This window comes from Procambarus clarkii, chromosome 57, assembly GCF_040958095.1.
Source record: "Procambarus clarkii isolate CNS0578487 chromosome 57, FALCON_Pclarkii_2.0, whole genome shotgun sequence".
NCBI lineage: Eukaryota > Metazoa > Arthropoda > Malacostraca > Decapoda > Cambaridae > Procambarus > Procambarus clarkii.
This window is the reverse complement of record NC_091206.1, coordinates 9,131,938-9,151,223: the sequence shown is the minus strand read 5'-3', so window position 1 is coordinate 9,151,223 and position 19,286 is coordinate 9,131,938. Positions and strand designations below refer to the sequence as shown.

At 40.4% G+C, this 19,286-nt stretch overlaps 1 non-coding gene across 1 annotated transcript; it reads left to right on the top strand.

The window, feature by feature from the left end:
• Nucleotides 1-13,472: 13,472 nt before the first annotated feature.
• On the top strand, nucleotides 13,473-13,556 carry TRNAL-UAA (transfer RNA leucine (anticodon UAA)). Its single transcript has one exon. It is a non-coding gene; the product is annotated as a tRNA-Leu (tRNA).
• The last annotated feature ends 5,730 nt before the right edge of the window (nucleotides 13,557-19,286 follow it).

Genomic DNA, 19,286 nt, shown 5'->3' with positions numbered 1-19,286 from the left:
TGATAGGCCTTCAGCTCAACACCAACCCAAACATTTCGCACTAAAACCAATCTCCTCCTTGATGGAGAAATGCTTGTCCTCGGGATTTTGATGATCCTTCAGAGTTCTGCCCGTAAACCAAGGATTTTATCTCCCAGTGTTGGTTTATTTATCTTAGGAATACATGATGCTGAACACCTGAATAGTAAGGAGACGAAACGTCGTGAATGCCTCCTTCCAGTTTTCTATGAGAAGCAAAGATAAAGTTAGTGTGATATATGCCTTTTATAATGAGTAGTTGTGGAGCTTTTTATTGGCTAGGCGATTATCTGGAGAAGTTAAGTATCGCCGAGGCTTTATGTGACAAGTGGACACAATAGACCAGAATAAGGTCGTAGATAGCAATGATTGTCAATAAATACTGGATTTCACTCGCGTTAATAAGTAACTTTTTGACTAATACATCTGGTAATTGATTAGCTGAATATAATTCTAGTGCTTTGTGCCTTAACACATTAAAAAGGCGTTTTACACATTTTTTTATTAACATCTGATTATGAATATATCTATATATATATATATATATATATATATATATATATATATATATATATATATATATATATATATATATATATATATATATATATATAAATATATATATATATATATATATATATATATATATATATATACATATATATATATATTGTGACGATAATCTCCTTCAAGAGATTGAGCCTGCTCTTCCCTCCAAAATTACGTCTTCACAATTATATAAAAAGACTATGGAAGAAATGTCTAACAACGACAACACCACCAGCAAGGCTTGCCAGGGTGAGCAGAAACGTATACAGCCAGCCACCTGTTCGAACTCCAACCACCAAACTACCCGTTGATCGCTACGACTCCGCTGATTGGTCGCCGGTCTGGCTGCACCTGCACTCGCCCCCCAATACTACCTGATGTCTGGGGTCGCCCCAACATCAGTCCTTAGAATGTTCCGTGCTTTCGTAGCCAGCACTCCTCCCAGCTAGACGTTAGCGTGTACTGAGAGAGGTGGTGGCTTTAAGCCAATATTCCAGCACCTCCCACTTAACTTTTGTATTGCACTTGTTATTTTGCCTTAACGTAACTTTTCATTTTGTCATTTAAGTATTCTTATTATTTTGATTCATTGATTTTATTATACATATTTGTTTGTGCATTATTTTCATGTTTTGATTTATTTAACGTAATTAAAATTTCATTGTTAAAGTTTTACTTGTGTTTTGTGTGTCTTCTCCTTACCTTACCACAGACGAAGTTCCAGTTTTTCTATTTTTTTTTATAACTATGTGACGAGGCCATACCCCTAGCCTTAAACAGCCGAACACCAACGCGTTACCGTCACAATATATATATATATATATATATATATATATATATATATATATATATATATATACACACATATATATATATATATATATATATATATATATCATGGCTAGTTAAGGTATTTTGGAGTGGTTTTATTCGATTGGAAGGCAATGAAGCATGTTTCAACCAAAAGATTTTAGCAAAAAGGCCGTCCTCATAAACAAAGGCCAAAGTTCATTTCATGCACCCGCCAAACCCCCTGTTTATGAATTAAAAACTGTTTACTCACGACTCACAACTGATGACGTTCCAACACTTCTCAAACAAGTGCTTCGCTGACGACTTTTGTTCGAACCACAACGCTGATAATGATTCACCCACGTACTACAAAAACAAATACTCGCCAACAGAACCTAAACACCAACTTAACCTAGCCTAACCAATGCCTAAATATGCACAATATGCTAATATATAACAATATTAATTTAAATTTAAGAAAATTCCTATTTTGAATGAACAGCATGTTAAAACTGACGAATGTGACTTTGGGGTCGCCCGTTTGATGGAATGGACTTGGTCTGAGGAAGGGGTGAAAAGATACACAAATACACTTGGAAAGTATATATTAAGTACATACAACTCGTGAATCTGACTAATGTTGCAAAGGACTAACTACCCTAAATATTATGATGCCTCATCCGGCAATGAACTACGAAATAATTAAGCGTTCATTTAAGCAAATGTTATTCCTCAAAATAAGTAAAACAAACAATCGAATTGTGAACAAAAAGTGGAACTTTGGGCTTCAGGTCCAAATATCTCGGTAAATGTTCCCCTCAAAAGGATTAAAATTGAAGTTCTACCCTCAGGCGCGTTTGGAGATCGCTAGCAATAAACGGACTGGCGGTGCCATCCAGCACAGTTTATGCTCTCACAAAACCTTCATGACAAGGGTTACGTGGGGGACCACCACGTCCGAGACGAGTTGAGGACGTGTTCAACGCCTCTTCGGCTGTTTGGTCCCCAGGTGTAGCCCCCAACAACACGACTCAATTAGGTGCTCTAGGATCTAGGGGAACCTTAAGCTCAATACAGCGCTCTCAGACCAACGTATATCTGACTTCGGTATGACCGAAACAGACGCCTGGCTCCCGGTGTTTTAAGGTTGTTGGATTTGTACTCATTTTTGGGGGAGGATTATGGATTTGTATAGATTTTATGGTTTGTGGATTTGTACTTTTTTTTTAAAGCGTTGAGTCTTATGGGAGTTGAGGAATGACCTGTGTTCCTCCTGAGCGCTTTGAGCGCAGATCTGAGTTGAGTCCTGAGTGCCCTGTTTATGGTATGTATATTTTACGGTGTACACTGTTGACGGTGTACACTGTTAACGGTGTGTACTCCTAAGAGTGCGTGCAGTTTACCCCTATATTCAGCGACCAACTACCCCCCCCTCTCCCCCCACCTGGTACTACCACACACACGGACAAACGGTCCAGGTCGTAATTGCAGTAATAATCGAAAGAAACAGTAGAGAGATGTTTATGTTAAAGGTGACAAACAGCATAATTTGCACTTAACGCTGGGGTTCGAACCCTTTTCCAGAACTCCAGGAGGGGGTCAAACTCACCTCAACCCCACGATCAAGTCATCACCTAGTCATCATAGGGTTATCTTACGATGATTTCGGGGCTCAACATCCCCGCGTCCCGGTCCCTAACCAAGCCTCCTTGACCAGGATCAAGGCATCAACCCCAGGGGTCACGTTCTCTTCAACCCCCAATGCAAAGTCATCAATAACCCCTTCCTCCCTCCCTTCCCCACCCCTCCCCCTCCCCCCCCCACCAAGATATAGAGGGCGCAAGACTCTCCAGGTAACAATAGAGGCGTCTACATCACTACGGTCGATGCCAACGGCATCAATACATGTCAATTACGACCTATTGTGCCCGACTCTGTAATTATCCACCAATGAATATTCAGCAAAGCAGGAGTAAATTGTCCCTAACATCTACCCTCCCTCCGCCCCCTACTTTGTTGACACCATGATTCTCGGGACTAAGTTAGCACCTGGTCGGCTATCATTATGCTCAGCTAGGCTCGTCGGCTATCATTATGCTCAGCTAGGCTCGCTGACTCTCGTGTTTAGTTATAATATAGGGGCTCTCATTATGCTTTATTAAGCTATTGGGGGGTCCCGTGCACAAGGCGGTTTGTTACTGTTCTTTGTTTCTGACTTTTGGCTATCGCTAAGGAAGCTATAGTCATTGTTACTCAGTTTTGGCTATCGTTAAGGAAGCTATGGTCATTGTTACTCAGTTTTGGCTATCGCTAAGGAAACTATAGTCATTGTTACTCAGTTTTGGCTATCGTTAAGGAAGCTATGGTCATTGTTACTCAGTTTTGGCTATCGCTAAGGAAGCTATAGTCATTGTTACGAAGTTTTGGCTATCGCTAAGGAAGCTACAGTCATTGTTACTCAGTTTCGGCTATCGCTAAGGAATCCAGTGTTTGTTATACTAAGGAAAGTAGTTTATGCTCTATGCTAACAACCAAGATATTTGTATTGGTCTCCTCTCTGGTAAATGTAGAGCTTTTACCAGAGATTTATATCCTGGGATCTATGGACCCCATGGATGTGGGGGTCTAATCTAATGGTATAATTCTAATCATATGTAAATGTATATTTTTAGTCATTTTTTTATTTATTTTCCATATTTAACCAGCATCATGAGCAAAGACACAAATAGTCTGCTTTCAGTTGACAATGAAATCCGTGTGTTTGTCTAACGTACGACCCGGAATTATACCAAGGGTAAAAAGGTTGACAAACGATATTCTGGACTGTAAAAAATGCCAGATGTAGTGGCAATATACAAGAAGGGGGAAAAACAGCTGAACTACAGACCAGCTTCACTATCTGTCTGTGTCTCGGTGTCTATGTCTGTTTCTGTGTGTTGTCTTTCTGTGTCTGTGTTCTCTGCCCGTCTATCTGTCTCTCTTTCTTCGATCGATCGATCGATCGATCGAGAGAGAGAGAGAGAGAGAGAGAGAGAGAGAGAGAGAGAGAGAGAGAGAGAGAGAGAGAGAGAGAGAGAGAGATAAGAGAGAGAGAGAGATAAGAGAGAGAAGGAGGAGAAGGACGGTGGAGGAGAGCAAGGCAGGATCAGGTGTTTTCACCATAAGATTCACGTAGAATCAGACAGGCCAAAAAGGAATGAAAAGAAGATTTTTTTCATTCATTAACAATTTAGATGAAGCTATTTACCCCTCCCTCCTTTTGTTAAGGTTTTCTAGCTAGTTTTTCTTTAGTATTTGTGTTCTCAGTGTTTACTTTCTCATTTACGTTCTCATTTACAATTTGTTTTCTCCGACATGTTAGTTTTGAACAATAGATGGAAGATGATGACTATCTTCTCATTGATATTGCTGTTCCGAATAGGATTAAAGTCCCTGGCAGAGAGGTCATGTGACACAGACCATTAAATCACTTTCACTACCCGTCCTCACTCCAAATTGCGGGGTGTAGGAGGTCAATATAGATTAAATTATGGTGTATACATTTATTAGAATTTATATAGGTAGACATATGCTTATATACAGAGGTATATAGAGACTATAATGGGGGGGGGGGGGTAAATTGGTTAGGTTATGGGTTTAAATATGTTAGTCTAGGGTATCTATCTAAGAGTTGGATCTGCTTAGATTTTATGATTGTGTGATCTCCATAGATTAGGTTATAAGGTCTATATTGGTTATCTTATGTGAGCGGGGAGGGGTGTCTATGTCCGTTAGGTAGTCTATATAAGTGAGGACGGACTCACTCCACAACCTCTGCGATATGGTATGTTCAGGCCACCAAGTTAGACAGGTTAAATAACCCGAAAGGAATCCACAGGGAAATATCAGTACGGTTATATAGACTTCGTCTAGGCTACAGATGCAACAGGAAAATTTGTGAAACCAGAGAGTGGAAATGCATCTTCTGTCAAACAATCACAGAAAAGCCACTACTTCACTATCTCCTGGAATGTGATGAAACCAAGGACCTTAGAAGAGCTTTAAGAGTCCCTGAATTTTGCAGTAACCACTCTGAACCCATCAACACTGCCACTCTTCTGGTAATGAAAAGTGTCCAACAGCTGGACACCCTCATAAATACTGTCCAGCAGTATCCTCCCCACGATAGCAGCTACACAGTAAGGACTGACGATGTAAATGCGGGCACAGCACGCCGTATATCCTTTTACGACCAAAGGTCACATTTACTCCAAAAAAATATCCCATATACGGGTTATTCATGCCCGTGCCACCTCTTGGGTGGCTTAATTTTCATCAATCACTCCACAAGCGCTCCACCAACTCACTATCGTGAATATAAATAATGAGTTGTGTAGTCTGAAGTGATTCCTTGGTCGCATCCATTGCACTGAGGCTTTGGTTGTCAAGGTTGATAACTACATAACATTAACTATGACTAAATATAAATATACAATTCTCACACCAATGTAATGATGTAATTCCTTTGAACTTCAAAGTGTATTATATGACTTTAACTATAATTATTATTATTATTATTATTATCATTATTATTATTATTATTGAGAAAATCAGTAGGAGTTGTGAGGAGGAATCGAACCTATGTTCTGGATGCTCCCAAGCATAGGCTTTTAACCTTACACCACGACATGGTTAAAAGCATTGCAACCTGGGATTCAACTGAATCCTCTAGGGTTCCTGAGGCTTCCACTGAATCCTAATCAGTGTTTCACTCAATACCTCCATGCACTATGACTTGTGGTATAGGAACACTAGAAGATCGAGTTGAATCCCAGCTTGCAATGCTTTTACCAGGTCGTGGTGCAGTGGGTAAAGTCCTATGCTTGGGAGTACCCAGAGCATAGGTTCGAATCTCCCTCATTGCTCCAACTGATTTTCTCATTAATACATCACGATAATGTAATTTCTTTGTGCAATTATTATTATTATTAGTATTATTATTTGCGAGTAATCTCGCGGCAACAGCTAGTCATTCCTCTGTCGTCGGCGTAATGCTATTTAATTAATTATGGAAGTATATTTGCTATTGTGACACGAACCTGTAATCATCTATATACAGCATTTGCCCGTTAAGCCCACAATTTAATACCCGTGTTTAACAGAGTTTATACTGAAGTTTGTTCCCGTGTGACAATTTTCAGTGTTTCTTAAAATTAGATTTATATTATTAATGTTGCTAATAATATTATTAGTTATTTTATGCGTTATTGAATACAATCGAGACGTGTAAGATAGGACAGTAGTTGTGTCGTACGGGTCATTGAGTTTAATTAAGGTCACGGAGTTCCTCGTGAAAGCCATAGTTTGAACATAAACACTTCCTTACCTATGTACATCCTGACTCAGATGCAATGTTTACAACGGTTATTTTGTGTTTACCTGATATTAAGAGAGGCTGCATGCCCCATGTTTTTTCCTCTTTTTGACCAGAGGATTTGGTAAGGATGGGGTGGGAGTAGGACAATGAGGTTTCTGGAAAGGTTGAGCAAGATTACGGGATTGTTAAATTGTTAAATTGTTGGATTGTTAAAGCTCTTATGAGAGTTGTACAGGCAACTAGATCTAGTACGCAATGCCTGAATATTTTTGTTATATTTATAGTTAGAAATTCTTTCGTCAGTCTTTTTTGTGTGTGTAGAAATTAGCTCGTAAAAACAATGTAGACTCCAGTTAAATTCTGTTGATTCGTATTAAACTCGTCGTTCAACCAGTAGTTGGGTGCCTCGTCTCATTCGGTGATACGTAGAGTGTCGGAAGATAATGTGATCGACCAATCAGAGCAGGGATGGCAGATGCTGTCTCCATGTCATTGGTCGATGAGCCATCTGGAGAGCTAGCACATCGTATCGACGTTCTTACTTAAATTCGCAATAGCAGCAGTGGATTTGCTTAAATTTTTTAACGTTTTCGTATGAAATAATCATGTTGTAAGATGGCTTGCAACATGCCACAAACTCATTGTGACTCATGCCTCAAGCAACAATTAACTGACTGCTGCACCGAAGCAGCAGTCAATTAATTCTCAAAAGGAGTTGCAACAATACTGAAGAGCCTGTACGAAAGCTAACTCTCCATTGACAACTAGTGACGGGAAGCTAATGACTGCAAGTTGCCTATGTGAACGAGCAGTCCGATACTAAGAAAGTCTACAACAAAGACGATATTCCTCCCAATGCGAACAATCACGAAATCAACACAAATGATTGTCTGTCCCCTTGGAAGAGTATCATCAACTTCAGGGGAAGGATGTGATCATTTTATCTCCCGACCTGGACCTTTCAATCCCACAGACGCTGGCATCTGCTACATTATCAGGCCGCCCGTCCTCATAAACAATGGACAAATTCTCCTTAATCCACTCACCAAATCTCTTGTTTGTGTTTGAAGAATAGTTTACACACGACACACAACTCGGAGATTTTTTTCTTTACTTTCCTCGAACTGTGATTTGCTCTTTTCCTCTATTCAAATAAAAACTCTATAAATACATCACTCGCGTATTATGAATACAAATAATTATCTAGAGAACCTATGGACTTAATCCAGCCTAATACAGGCCTAACTACATATACAAATAGAATATATATTAACATTATTATGTATTTGAGAATATGCCGATTTTGAGTTCAGTGCGTAAATATTTATGAATGCGTCTTATGTTAGAAGAGTTGCAATGCGTCACCCTCGTACAGCAAATGCTAATAATTACCAAAAGAACCATAATACATGATCTAATCTACCCCAGGTCTAACTGGTTGATACCTGGTTGATGGGGTTCTGGGAGTTCTTCTACTCCCCAAGCCCGGCCTGAGGCCAGGCTTGACTTGTGAGAGTTTGGTCCACTAGAAATTAATTATACAGAATTATATCAACATAATACAAAATCATTATATAATACATTAAAATTGTTTAATATGTCATTGGGGTCAGCTGCCTCTTGGACGAGAAGAGTCAAAGAATGGGTTGCCATAGAGATACTAATGAGCCCTTCGGATCTAGTAAGGTATTAGGAGTAATATCAAGCCTTATGAGAGCCATCTGACTGAGGATGACTTTAGAGCATACTGAGTTTGTTATATTATTGAGGTGAGTGACTAATAGTATATTGAGAAAACTGAACTACGGCATGTTTTATAACGTATTTATTCACATCCAAGAGTCACACGCTCTTGGAAAGATTGTGCTTAAGGGTTCCGTGATTTCAGTGATATTGTATATTATATTGTCAATAAAAGATATCCTAACGCTGCCCCTAGGTCCATTATACGATATCACCTAATATCGTACATATAGGTGATATACTAGGCCTAGTAATATATAAGTTTGGTTTTTAGCTCAATATTTTCCCCGGACTCAATAAAAAAAAATTGTACAAAAAGTGTTTTACTGGATCTCATTACTATATATTGGTACAATTGATCACATAGTTACAGAAAGCACTATAAAACTGGAGGATGGGTTGCATATGAACAAACACATAAGATCCGGGAGGGTGTAGCTACATACTGGTGATCTGAAAAAATATACATATAAATTCGCACAGTGGAACAGATGTGTAGAGAAACATAGCGCTATGGAACAACATAGCTGTATAGACCAACATGGCTCTGTATGACAATGTATAGCTGTGTAGAGCAGGACACAGTTTTATGACACAACATAGCTGAGTAACGAAGCACAGCTGTTCTATGAAACATAGCTAAATACCGTAACATAGCTGCATAGCGCAGCATAGCTGTGCAGTACAACATAGCTGTGTACCGTAACATAGCGCAGCATAGCTGTGCAGTACAACATAGCTGTGTACTATAACATAGCGCAGCATAGCTGTGCAGTACAACATAGCTGTGTACCATAACATAGCGCAGCATAGCTGTGCAGTACAACATAGCTGTGTACCGTAACATAGCGCAGCATAGCTGTGCAGTACAACATAGCTGTGTACCATAACATAGCGCAGCATAGCTGTGCAGTACAACATAGCTGTGTACCGTAACATAGCGCAGCATAGCTGTGCAGTACAACATAGCTGTGTACCATAACATAGCGCAGCATAGCTGTGCAGTACAACATAGCTGTGTACCGTAACATAGCAGCGTAGCGGGCTGAATACATCATCAGGGGAACAACAAGAAGCATCTGACCATGAAAAAGGTTTAGAGGGATTACGCTCATCCTAATCTAAAAGGGAGATTACTAGTGACAGGGGGGGCCGGGGGGGGGGGGGAAAGCCCAGAAAGAGACAAGGGGGAAGGGGGAGGGAGGCTGAGAGAGGAAGTGAGGTGAGAGACACTGAGTGGATGAGGGTAAATAGAGAGAGGGAAGTAATGGGAGTGAGAGGTAGAGGAATGAAGTTGATTACAAAATATGTCTAAAGGTTGTATATCTCTTAAAGCCCTTCTGCTTCCGGACAGGAACCGAGGACGTAGCAGGCGTTTCATCTGTGAATCGCCCCACTGAGGCGCTGAAACACTGGCTGCCCTTGGGTTAATGAGCCTGGAACCCATTTATTCGAGAGAGTTCATGACCTGCTTGCCCCTGGCGCTACGGGTTCTCAGACATGTAAAGCAGTTCTCGTACCCTGTACAAGTATTCCGTAGAAGCAACGTAGTGAAAGAGGCTGAGGAAGCCACCTCCGTCCACAACCTTACTCGTCAAAGAGTTCGAATATCATAACTGTTATTAATGTGGGGCATAAAGAGCTAGATCACACTTCTCTGTGGACTCTTGTAGGTAAGTACCCGTCCCTCCAACACCACCACCCGTCCCATCAACACCACCACCCGTCCCACCATCACCACCACCCGTCCCATCAACACCACCACCCGTCCCATCAACACCACCACCCGTCCCTCCAACACCACCACCCGTCCCACCTGTATGTCGTAATCTGTACCTTCCATACGTCATTTTCTTATTACACCCTTCTGCGTGTCTCTCGCGAGATATGAATACGTCGCTCCTAAGCACATGTATCATCTGTGTCACATCACCTCATGTATGAATTCTGTGCCATATAACCCAATTTATGCCTCTTCTACCACATCGCCCTTCAAGTGTATCTCTGTCACATCGCCTTTACATAAATCTTTATTCCTCTTTTTTCCGACCCCCTCCGCATGCATGTCTTGTCTATGTCACATCGACCCTCGTATATTCTCTTTCTACGTCAGAAACTACCCTTCCCACCTCTTCCTGCTATCCCCCTTCCCATCCCCGAGCGTCCATCCCTTACCTCCATCATTATAATCCATTAGACTTTTCTCCCCATCATCTAAAGGTAGACAATAATCGCCGAGAGATAAAAAGAAGGATGGAGTGGTTATTTTTGCAGCTGTGTTAAGTTTAATCACAAGCGCCGGGCGGGAAATATTCCTGCTCTTTTCTCAGGACGAATTGTGTTCCTGCTTAGCGATAAATCTACGAATGATATTAATAAATGACTTTTCTATCCCCTCGCTATTGTTCTCTACTTAATGCATTGGGCCGTTGTTTTGCCAGTATTTCAATAGAGGACATTGACCGCTTCTAAATATTGCTCTTATCAGGGCTGATCAACTTAATACAATAGAGGTGATTGTGTTGTAAGTTGTTATCTAGAAACACAACTTTCAAAAGACCGAAAACAGAACTGTGGAGCAAATAAGATTTAGGATTTGAAATCCCATTGTTTATGAACGTAGCCTTGAACAAGATTTTTATAACAGGATAAGGTGGATTTGTGTATACTAAATGATTAAAAAGATAAGTTAATTGGAATATGATACGCGAACTATTATTTTGTAATTGATAAAGCAACAAATTGGAGAGTTTTTTTGCGAGGTGATTATACACAATTTATTTAGCAGTTACAATTTATGGACGCTGTGTGTTACGGAGTGTAAAACAATAACATGCTCAAACTATTTAATTAATATGTTTGTGAGTCACGTCATCTTGCCTGCCTAAGGAAACAAACACTCACTATCACCCCGTTTCAGCAACAACAACCTTCACTATCACCCCGCTTCTGCAACAACAACCTTCACTATCACCCCGTTTCTGTAACAGCAACCTTCACTATCACCCCGCTTCTGCTACAGCAACCTTCACTATCACCCCGCTTCTGCTACAGCAACCTTCACTATCACCCCGCTTCTGCTACAGCAACCTTCACTATCACCCCGCTTCTGCTACAGCAACCTTCACTATCACCCCGCTTCTGCTACAGCAACCTTCACTATCACCCCGTTTCTGCTACAGCAACCTTCACTATCACCCCGCTTCTGCTACAGCAACCTTCACTATCACCCCGCTTCTGCTACAGCAACCTTCACTATCACCCCGTTTCTGCTACAACAACCTTCACTATCACCCCGTTACAGCAACAACCTTCACTATCACCCCGTTTCTGCAACAGCAACCTTCACTATCACCCCGTTTCTGCTACAACAACCTTCACTATCACCCCGTTTCTGCTACAACAACCTTCACTATCACCCCGTTTCTGCAAGAACAACCATCACTATCACCAACTCTCATCTACCACCCTTATAACTACCTCCCTCACCATAATCACCATGGCCTCCTTCCCTCCCAACCACCGCCACCAACACCAGCCTGAGGCTCTCATTAACCAGCCAATAAGTGTTGTCACACAGTCAAGGCTTGAAAAAAGGATGCCATAGAATATCTTCACCAATTTCCCACAAATTACACTTTACATGAAAACCTTTTTTAATGTCCACCACCAGACATTTATCCCCCGTCCCACGGTCAAACAAAAGGCACAATCTGATATGAACAATATGAGGAGAAACTTTTTGATTTTTTTTGTCATTCGAGTGTCTGGAAAGTCAATCAAGGGCCACCGGGGCCGTCAACATCATTAGCCTCTTAGACGTGTTAACCTCTTTTACGACACAGGGAGAGGAGAGAGAGGGGGGGGGTCGTTGGCGTGGGGTGGGGTTAGTGGGGTGGGGTGGGGTGGGGGAAAGGCAGGTTACGAAGAACATAATCTGGGTGGGGGAAGTAATAAGGGAGGCCAATGGGTAGGTAGGTTAGAGGTTTGGGTAGGAATTATTATTATTTTTTTAGTTTAGTTTATTATGCACCCCATGCCCATCTTGTGGGCGGTAGTGGAAAGTGTTACAGAGGCACATAATGGGCTCAGGGACTGAACCCCACAATTCATTTAGCTAAACAAGTTACAATCTTGATGAGCTAGTTACAAAATACAGTAAAAATCGACACAACAACAATGGGTTCGAGATCGACCACAAGTACAGTTTCTAAGTTAAGCAACTGACATATGTGGAGAGCTAGTGTCACAATTGATATGTTTGTCCTGCACACCGCCCCCCATCCAGTGGGCAGCGGTGGATAGGATTTGTTCATTTGATGCATCACGCTATTGTGATTTCTGTGTGTAATGTGTAATTAGGTTACAATCACTTAGTTACTACCTACAGTTAGCAAACTGGGGATATTTGGATGGGGGGTAGTAAGAAAGACAAGGTTTGTGTAACTAATGCATGTGGAACCGGTGATGGGCGTTGCTTTGAGTCAAGTTGGAGGAAGGGAAACGTTATACTGTGAGAGTAGGGTGAGGGAGAGAGAAAGACTGGGAGGAAGAGGCTATGAAGGCTCAAAACAAACCTAAGAACGTGAATAATGCAATGTATACACCATTATCTATGTAAATTTAAATATGTTTGTATGTTAAGAAAATTCTTATCAGTGTGTCTTAAAATTATATATATTTTTTAATTATGCTCTTTGCGATTCACAGAATATGTAAATTACTGTAAATTTATGATTTATTTTGCTCACGTAAGTCTCACACTCTAAAATTGATAGATTTTTGGAGTGTTACTTCACTCCAAGAATCTCCTCCACACGAGGAGATGATGACCCACCTACCACCATCTACAACCACCACGCACTCACCCCTACCACCACCACCAACCTCTATGCTCTACCACCACCCAACTTCCTTTACCACCTCCCACAATCCCCTACCACTACTTCCCTACCAACACAATTTACCAATCACCCACTCCCTACTCTACCAGCACATATTCCTACCACCACATGTCAGGTTGGCCGAGCGGTCTAAGGCGCCAGATTTAAGCTCTGGTACTCGCAAGAGTGCGTGGGTTCGAACCCCACACCTGACACACAACTGGGAATATTTTTACCTGTTCAACCAGGCTGTGATTCGTACGTCAGGCTGCGAGCAGCCGCGTCCAACAGCCTGGTTGATCAGTCCAGCAACCAGGAGGCCTGGTCGACGACCGGGCCACGGGGACGCTAAGCCCCGGAAGTACCTCAAGTTAACCTCAAGGTAATCCCCCCTCCCTACCCTACCAGCACATATTACCACCACCCCCCCTCCCTACCAGCACATACTACCACCACCCCCCTCCCTACCAGCACACACTACACCCCCTCCCTACCAGCACACACTACCCCCCCCCCCCCACCTCCTACAACATACCAGACAACTTTCCACATTATTAGTAAACTCTGGTGATAACTATCTCCATCATCTTAACTCCGACCAAATGAATTTTAGTTCTCGATTTGGAAAGTTGTTGAATACCAAGAGGTTGTCAGTGTGGTGAGGGGAGGTGGTGATGACTTGTGGTGAGAGGTGGTGGTATCAGTGGTGAGAGGTGGTGGTGTCAGTGGTGAGAGGTGGTGGTATCAGTGGTGAGAGGTGGTGGTATCAGTGGTGAGAGGTGGTGGTATCAGTGGTGAGAGGTGGTGGTATCAGTGGTGAGAGGTGGTGGTGTCAGTGGTGAGAGGTGGTGGTATCAGTGGTGAGAGGTGGTGGTGTCAGTGGTGAGAGGTGGTGGTATCAGTGGTGAGAGGTGGTGGTATCAGTGGTGAGAGGTGGTGGTATCAGTGGTGAGAGGTGGTGGTATCAGTGGTGAGAGGTGGTGGTATCAGTAGTGTTGTCATCTTATTTCATGATGCACATCTGACTCTCTTCTCTCATCTCTGTTGATGTGAACAATAAAATGATTGTTCATCTGTTGCTTAAAGGATCATCAGCCCATACAGTGACCTTTTGTGCCAACACCAGCGAGCTGGGAGTTTTATCCCTCTCGTGTAAGTTTCTTTATGGTAGCCATTCACTGACCCATAGTGCCAACAATAGTGGGTTGTGGGTTTTTCTCCTTCAGTTTAGTTGGTTTGTTGAATGTTTACAGAAGTGATGGGTTCAGTAATGTAATGTCTGTATTTTAGGTATTATTACTTAAAGGTTTTTATTAATCATTTATTATTTTTATTAATATATTTCGAGTAAAATATCATTATAGGTTGATGAGTAAGTTAGTTTCACGTACATCTAAAGAATGACATGCCTTCAGCCTATAATTATTAACACCTTTATTGGCATAATTAATACACGGTTTTGTCTAGTCTGAGTAATTTAATTAAATCTTATTATAGTGAGGATGGTGCTCGTATTCACAGTCACACAAGACAGAAATTCAGACACAAAAAAACAATAGGTCTAAATTGTAGATTGAAGCATATATAGTGCATGAGGTTACAATCTACTACATTAAACATTATACATGTTTCAATTCTAATTACAAATTACGAATTTGTAATTGCAACTTTCTATTGTTCACTATCACACAAGGCAGCGATGCATTCATAGGTGATGCAGTTTAAAAGACTAATAAATTAATACAATTCTCGTTCGTTGTCGGAAAATCCGACACCATTTAATATCATACAGATAATAGCTGTATTACCAACAAGTTACCCATAGAAAACGTAACTTGTAGTGGAATTACCGTCTAAAGAAAACGGGATATCATCACCACATACTATTATAATTCACCACCTATTATGGTGGGAATTATTCTTAAATACATTAGTCTTTGGACTTTACCATCATAAAAACATCTTATATAAATTAACTTAATTATCAATATTAAAGTAGAGTAAATGTGACCCTTCTATCACTTTCTGAAATTTGGACAAAGTAGGCCAGGCGTCAGAAGGAGGAAGGGGCAGCCATTGTTGTTTATTGAGACCAGAGGCTCACACGGGAGCAAATTCGGCTCCTGTTAAATTTACTTGGACGTAGTGTTATGGAAACCAGAAGTGTACCATTATCAACACGCTGTCTACAAATCAAGTTAAGTGTTCTTTCCGAAACCCATGTATCTTCATTTATGGCCATTAATGTCATTATATAGGGTGACCCGGTTAGATCACATGGAAGCCTCAAACTAAAGGTAATTAAGCCAGGTCTTCATGTTCCATGTACTGTTTTCTCTGATATACTTGTCATATATAGGTATCTGGCTTCACAGCTAGCGCACTTTTGACAGGTCAAGACGAGGATGCAAGATTATGTGCACCAGTTACTGGGTGATAGAAGCTACCTCAAAGAGGATAATTTGGTGTCTACACCCTAGTTATACCTGGTGGACTAACCTGCTGTACTATAAGATAAGGAACCTCATCAATGTATGTAGCTATTACTGTAGTTTGATTGGCTGCATATATATTAATTTAATAACCCCCCCCCTAATGTGTAGAGGATCGATTTGTGAGATTATGAGATTATTGCAGAAATACAGTCCACTTATCATTATACAAATTGCTATCGAAGTATACAAATTAACGTAAATATAAATTCATATAAATTAAATAAATATAAATCTCACAGGTCGGTTCCCACATTATTTGGACCTTCGGAACCGGAATATTCGGTCCTTTGAACCCACATTTGGTCATCTTAGTACCGGATGAACCAGTTATCCAGTGGATTCATTAAATATTCTAGTGCAGTGTTATTTAAACAAAGCCAGCAGTCAAGACGGCAGCGTAGCCTCGAGGGAGCTCAGGAGCCTCCCTCAGCCCAGTTCAGCTTCGTCAGCGGTTTCATGCACACCCACAGATATTTGGTGGCGTGTTATTTCGTGAAATGACAGCGCTAATATAGAATCCAGCCAAATTAGTGACTGTGTCTTCGCGAGATTGTTCACGGATTTCGTGGTGTTACATTTCGCGAGAGATTATCTACGAATTTTGTGGACTTTATTTCGCGAGGTCACTAATAATATTTAATACTTCTAGATAATATTAGAAGTTTCATAGAGGCTAATTAAGAGGCTATTATCAATAATTGTGTATATTATTTCTCCAAAATAGAGAATTATTTAATATATATTGCACTAGTGATCACAATATAATATTTACTAATTGCCAACCCACAACAGGGTAGGATATTAACCATTGACTAGTTGAACTATTATCGTTCATCCTAGTCCCATTATTACCATAGTCAGTTGTACTATATTGATTAACCTAACACCATTAATGAATGGTCCAGACCCTATTTTGGGTGTAATTTTTATCAACTCGAGTTGAGTTGTATATATAATAATTTACTTATGATCATTACACCTTTGAGTGATTAATTAGTGTCTCTACCATCCTAGGGTGATATAGAAGAGCTAACCTAAAGGTACTTCCAGTGACACTGGTTTATCACTCAAATCATTAGTGTGTATGATTGTATATATATATAATGTGTATTAATTTTAAGTGCTAACCTCTAGTAGAGGTAGGATTATTGCCTAGTGAGTGCATTTTACCCTAGGCTACCATTAGAGCTTGTTCAGTATTATGAGCAGCCCAAGTACAAGTCCCACAAGGCTTCACCAACTAGCCAGTATGGATAATGCAGGGAGAATGAAAAGAACCCTTGCAGGTCTTAAAGGCCACTTAACAAGACAGATCAAGAAATGTGAAGATTTGTCACAACAATCAACAATTGATTATGCTGACCTGGAAAGCTATTATCAAGCAGCTGCAGGTAAATTTGAGCAAATCAAATGCCAAATGGCTGTCCTTGTGGGGACAGACTACTACCATCGATTCATCGGTAGCCCTACTAAATATCAGGGTATAACCATGTTAAACTCTGCAGGAGGTAAATTACTCTCAGGCCCAGTATCAAGCCTGAGGAGACCTATGCCTGCAGATAAACAATACCAGTAGAAATCTAAATTTGTCAGCTGATTATATTTCTCCAGTAGCATTATACTAAGGAGATTACAGTTGACTATACCAACAGAGGTTGATGTTAGTATCATCATTTAAAGCTGGAGATGAGTTCATGAGGCCTCAGTGGCAAATCAGTGAACAGTAGCTAAAACAGCTACAAGTCACTGCGACCAATGTCACTGAACCCACTGCAGTCTCAGAACCATACTTTACTTTAATGATGAGCTATTCAATCTTCTGAATCAATTAACTAAATTAAACCCCAATAAATCTGATGACTGATTTGATACATTTATTATTTAATCAAGATGTATTCCATGGGCCTCAGTGTTTATATATCAGTGACCAGTTACCTGAAGAAACTTCAAGTTATATCTAATGTCACTGATCTCACTGCAGTCCCTGAATCATACTTGACTGTAGTACTTGATCACATCCAGTCTTCTGGGTTAAATAATATGTAATAAGGCTTGAATATTAGCCTTTCAAGAGTTGACAGGGAAATGAAATTGCATTAGACTTCTAACCCCTGCAACTCTAGTACGGGACATCCGTCCTGTACGAACAGACACACAAATGTGTGATTACTAACTACTAACATCAAATTAATGTAATAATTCGATGGAGGAGTATCGGTGTTCGTCTGTTCTAATCAGGACTTCGACCCGTGAGCAGCCCCCTGGGGAATTATGTCGGAAAATCCGACACCATTTAATATCATACAGATAATAGCTGTATTACCAACAAGTTACCCATAGAAAACGTAACTTGTAGTGGAATTACCGTCTAAAGAAAACGGGATATCATCACCACATACTATTATAATTCACCACCTATTATGGTGGGAATTATTCTTAAATACATTAGTCTTTGGACTTTACCATCATAAAAACATCTTATATAAATTAACTTAATTATCAATATTAAAGTAGAGTAAATGTGACCCTTCTATCACTTTCTGAAATTTGGACAAAGTAGGCCAGGCGTCAGAAGGAGGAAGGGGCAGCCATTGTTGTTTATTGAGACCAGAGGCTCACACGGGAGCAAATTCGGCTCCTGTTAAATTTACTTGGACGTAGTGTTATGGAAACCAGAAGTGTACCATTATCAACACGCTGTCTACAAATCAAGTTAAGTGTTCTTTCCGAAACCCATGTATCTTCATTTATGGCCATTAATGTCATTATATAGGGTGACCCGGTTAGATCACATGGAAGCCTCAAACTAAAGGTAATTAAGCCAGGTCTTCATGTTCCATGTACTGTTTTCTCTGATATACTTGTCATATATAGGTATCTGGCTTCACAGCTAGCGCACTTTTGACAGGTCAAGACGAGGATGCAAGATTATGTGCACCAGTTACTGGGTGATAGAAGCTACCTCAAAGAGGATAATTTGGTGTCTACACCCTAGTTATACCTGGTGGACTAACCTGCTGTACTATAAGATAAGGAACCTCATCAATGTATGTAGCTATTACTGTAGTTTGATTGGCTGCATATATATTAATTTAATAACCCCCCCCCTAATGTGTAGAGGATCGATTTGTGAGATTATGAGATTATTGCAGAAATACAGTCCACTTATCATTATACAAATTGCTATCGAAGTATACAAATTAACGTAAATATAAATTCATATAAATTAAATAAATATAAATCTCACAGGTCGGTTCCCACATTCGTCATTCTTTTATATGGACAGGCAAATTTAGGATAAATTATTAGGATGGCTTTCAATATACCAGATTGAATGAAATAGTTACATAGTTGATTGTACGATAGCCAAGTTCTAAAATATTAACAGTTTTACATTCAACAATGTAGTGTTCGAGTGAATTATTTAATGGTTTGTCACAAGCTGAGCCA